This window comes from Nomia melanderi, unplaced genomic scaffold (assembly GCF_051020985.1).
Source record: "Nomia melanderi isolate GNS246 unplaced genomic scaffold, iyNomMela1 scaffold0373, whole genome shotgun sequence".
NCBI lineage: Eukaryota > Metazoa > Arthropoda > Insecta > Hymenoptera > Halictidae > Nomia > Nomia melanderi.
This window is the reverse complement of record NW_027475488.1, coordinates 10,001-15,000: the sequence shown is the minus strand read 5'-3', so window position 1 is coordinate 15,000 and position 5,000 is coordinate 10,001. Positions and strand designations below refer to the sequence as shown.

The following is a 5,000-nucleotide window of genomic DNA, read 5'->3' as shown; positions in this document are numbered from 1 at the left end:
CGTCGTAGCGTTTCTTCCGAGTCAACCCGCTCACGAAACTCTCTCTCTCGTCGTGGAATCCCCGCGTCGGAGAGTAAAACGCCGAAGGCTTACTATGAAACTTACGTCTCTCGACGATGGGACGATCCACGCGAAGAGTTGTTACGTGCACGCGTATGGTGCGATTGCGTCGATTCGCTTTTCTGTACGGGGAGTAATAGAACGTTGAGTTGACTTATCGGGTCTTCGTTGGAATTACCGTCGCTGGCATTGTAAACTCCAGATGACCTTGTGATTCCTTCGTCGGGCACTGGTAAAGGGTGGCGATGATGCGTTCTATAATAGAAATACCCGTCGTAGCGTTTCTTCCGAGTCAACCCGCTCACGAAACTCTCTCTCGTCGTGGAATCCCCGCGTCGGAGAGTAAAACGCGAATTCATACTATGAAAACTTACGTCTCTCGACGATGGGACGATCCACGCGAAGAGTTGTTTACGTGCACGCGTATGGTGCGATTGCGTCGATTCGCTTTTCTGTACGGGGAGAAATAGAACGTTGAGTTGACTTATCGGGTCTTCGTTGGAATTACCGTCGCTGGCATTGTAAACTCCAGATGACCTTGTGATTCCTTCGTCGGGCACTGGTAAAGGGTGGCGATGATGCGTTCTATAATAGAAATACCCGTCGTAGCGTTTCTTCCGAGTCAACCCGCTCACGAAACTCTCTCTCGTCGTGGAATCCCCGCGTCGGAGAGTAAAACGCGAATTCATACTATGAAAACTTACGTCTCTCGACGATGGGACGATCCACGCGAAGAGTTGTTTACGTGCACGCGTATGGTGCGATTGCGTCGATTCGCTTTTCTGTACGGGGAGAAATAGAACGTTGAGTTGACTTATCGGGTCTTCGTTGGAATTACCGTCGCTGGCATTGTAAACTCCAGATGACCTTGTGATTCCTTCGTCGGGCACTGGTAAAGGGTGGCGATGATGCGTTCTATAATAGAAATACCCGTCGTAGCGTTTCTTCCGAGTCAACCCGCTCACGAAACTCTCTCTCGTCGTGGAATCCCCGCGTCGGAGGGTAAAACGCGATATATAATAGTATATGCCAGTGGTTCGCGCGCGTCGTCTCTGAGATACGCGGTCGACAGAGTTCCGAAAACACGTGATGTGCCACGATTTCCGTGCGTCTTACATCTTTCGACGATGGGACGATCCACGCGAAGAGAACGTTCGTGCTTGCGTGAGGTGCAACAGCGTCGATTCGCTTTTCTGTACGGGGAGAAATAGAACGTTGAGTTGACTTATCGGGTCTTCGTTGGAATTACCGTCGCTGGCATTGTAAACTCCAGATGACCTTGTGATTCCTTCGTCGGGCACTGGTAAAGGGTGGCGATGATTCGTTCTATAATAGTAATACCCGTCGTAGCGTTTCGACCGATGTCACCCGCCACGAATGTCTCTCTCGACGTGGAAACCCCGCGCCGAAGAGTAAACGCGAAGGCTTACCATACGAAAGAAAACGGTATTATACGCCTGTGGTATGTGCGTCTCGGCTCTGTGATACGCGATCGGCAGAGTTACAAAAAAAACGTTGATGGGCCACGATTTCCGTGCGTCTTACATCTTTCGACGATGGGACGATCCACGCGAAGAGTAGTTACGTGCTCGCGCGAGGTGCGATAGCGTCGATTCGCTTTTCTGTACGGGGAGAAATAGAACGATGAGTTGACTTATCGGGTCTTCGTTGGAATTACCGTCGCTGGCATTGTAAACTCCAGATGACCTTGTGATTCCTTCGTCGGGCACTGGTAAAGGGTGGCGATGATTCGTTCTATAATAGAAATACCCGTCGTAGCGATTCGGCCGAGACACCCGCCACGAAACTCTCTCTCGTCGTGGAATCCCCATGTCGGAGAGTAAAACGCGAAGGCTAACTATATAAGAAACATATAGTATTATTTATGCCTGTGGTTCTCCGTTTGTCCTACTCTCAGATACGCGACTCGGAGAGTTACGAATAATCGTGATGGACCACGATTTCTGTACGTCTTACATCTTTCGACGATGGGACGATCCACGCGAAGAGATCATTCCTGCTTGCGTGAGGTGCGATAGCGCCGATTCGCTTTTCTGTACGGGGAGAAATAGAACGATGAGTTGACTTATCGGGTCTTCGTTGGAATTACCGTCGCTGGCATTGTAAACTCCAGATGACCTTGTGATTCCTTCGTCGGGCACTGGTAAAGGGTGGCGATGATTCGTTCTATAATAGAAATACCCGTCGTAGCGATTCGGCCGTGTCACCCGCCACGAAAATCTCTCTCGTCGTGGAATCCCCGCGTCGTAGAGTAAACGCGAAGGCTTGCTATAGAAGACTATAGTTTATACGCCTGTGGTTCACCGGTTGCCTGCTCTCCGGGGTACGCGATCGCGCAGGAGTTACGGAAGAACTTGATGGGCCACGATCTCCAAGCGGCTATATCTTTCGACGATGGGACGATTCACGCGAAGAGAACGTTCGTGCATGCGTGAGGTGCGATAGCGTTGATTCGCTTGTCTGTACGGGGAGAAATAGAACGATGAGTTGACTTATCGGGTCTTCGTTGGAATTACCGTCGCTGGCATTGTAAACTCCAGATGACCTTGTGATTCCTTCGTCGGGCACTGGTAAAGGGTGGCGATGATTCGTTCTATAATAGAAATACCCGTCGTAGCGTTTCGACCGATGTCACCCGCCACGAAATTCTCTCTCGTCGTGGAATCCCCGCGTCGGAGAGTAACCGCCGAAGGCTTGCTATAGAAGACTATAGTTTATACGCCTGTGGTTCACCGGTTGCCGGCTCTCCGGGGCACGCGATCGCGCGAAGGTTACGGAGGGACGTGAAGCGCCCGAGCAATGAAACGTCCGCAGGAGGAAACGAGCAACCGCCGAACATTGTTTCGCGACGTTTCCATAATGTATTGTCGTTTCGCTCGCATCCCGCTTCTTTCCCCTAGTTTCCTCGACGCGTAGTTTCGCAGCCTTAGTGGACGAATCATTCTCGATTCGAGGAAAGATATGCAGTGGGGCGTGCAATGAGCCCGCCAGAGACCACGATCTCCAATGCGTCTTTACATCTTTCGACGATGGGATGATCCACGCGAAGAGAACGTTCGTGCTTGCGCGAGGTGCGTTAGCGTCGATTCGCTTTTCTGTACGGGGAGAAATAGAACGATGAGTTGACTTATCGGGTCTTCGTTGGAATTACCGTCGCTGGCATTGTAAACTCCAGATGACCTTGTGATTCCTTCGTCGGGCACTGGTAAAGGGTGGCGATGATTCGTTCTATAATAGAAATACCCGTCGTAGCGATTCGGCCGAGTCACCCGCCACGAAACTGTCTCTCTTTCGTCGTGGAAACCCCGCGTCGGAGAGTAAAACGCGCGAAGGCTGTGACTGTAACATATATATATACAGTATACAATGCCTGTGGTTTTTGCGCGTGTCGGCTCTTCGGTATACGCGATCGGCCAGAGTTACGGAGGGACGGTGAAGCGCACGAGAAATTGAAACGGCCGCACGATTGGAACCGAGCAACCGTCGAACATTGTTTCGCGACGTTTCCATAATGCGTTTTCGTTTCGCTCGCATACCGCTTCTTTTCCCCTAGTCTCTGAGACGCGTTTTCGAGCCGTTCTTCTACTATCGATTCTCGTAGAGAGAAGGGACCGGGTAGTCTGGAAGTGGAACCCGCATCTTGCGTGTACCGTACACGGAATTGAGAGGACCGGCCGTGAAGCTCGTTTTAAAGCCGTGCGTCTGACACCCAACTCTTGCGCGCCAATTTCGCGGCAAGAGATAATATGGGACGAATGACCGGCAAAGAGCCAGCTGTGAAGTCTGTTTTTTTAATCGAATCCGTGGACGTGTGTATGCCGTAGCGTCGCTCGTCGTGTTCGTTCATGGTCGTTCCGAGAGAAAGAACGAAAGCGGTAACGAAGGGACCGGCCGTGAAGCTCGTTTTAAAGCCGCGCGTCTGACACCCAACTCTTGCGCGCCAATTTCGCGGCAAGAGATAACATGGGACGAATGACCGGCAAAGAGCCAGCTGTGAAGTCTTTTTTCATTATTTGCTTTCAATCGATCGATCGGTACGATTCGTGCAACGTTTCGCGCGATGCGACGCGAAAACATGCGCGCAACAATAGATGCGTCTGATCGGAAGAACGCGAGGGTCGACTGCACGCGATGGATTCAGTATCGGGTAGGATACAAAATATATCCCCGTCGTTTCCACGCGTGCGAGTCTTCTGCGTCTTTCGCGGGTTTTTGAATGCACTATACGCCCGGAACGTCGAGAAATATATACATATTACTTGAACGTTTTTCGTCTCGAAAGGCTTCGGTGTCGTCTCCAAGGCGACGCCTGAATCTCCTTCGCGCGCTGGTCGGAGATTCAGGTATCAACTTTTATCTTCTCTTTGAAAGAAGAGAGATATTAGGTCGAACAAATGAGAATAAAATTATATATGTGAAATATAAAATTTATACGATTACCCTGAACGGTGGATCACTTGGCTCGTGGGTCGATGAAGAACGCAGCTAATTGCGCGTCAACGTGTGAACTGCAGGACACATGAACATCGACATTTCGAACGCACATTGCGGTCCACGGATACAATTCCTGGACCACGCCTGGCTGAGGGTCGTTTACGTACCATACACTGCTTGCGTAGCTCTGTCAAATCCCCGCCGTCGTTCACCTCTTCGGATCGAACGTTTTTTTACCGAAGGGCGCAAAGAACGTTTCTGAGTCGGGTTAAGAGAAGGATGCTACGTACGAGCGAACGATGGGTGTCTCGTCGGCGTTTGTCGCGGACACGCGAAAATTCTGTGAATTTCACGGACAGTGTACGTTCTAGTTGTTGCAAAACGATCGGAATCGTTTGTATGGACTCGCGTGAGTGTTCGCGGCGTCGTGCGTCGTTCAATTACGACCGCCCGCGGATACCGCTCCACTGCGATATGGATCTGAG

The 5,000-nt window shown here is 50.9% G+C and overlaps 1 non-coding gene across 1 annotated transcript; it reads left to right on the top strand.

The window, feature by feature from the left end:
- The first annotated feature begins 4,518 nt into the window (after positions 1–4,518).
- On the top strand, positions 4,519–4,673 carry LOC143176092 (5.8S ribosomal RNA). Its single transcript, XR_013000690.1, has one exon. It is a non-coding gene; the product is annotated as a 5.8S ribosomal RNA (ribosomal RNA).
- Positions 4,674–5,000: the final 327 nt, after the last annotated feature.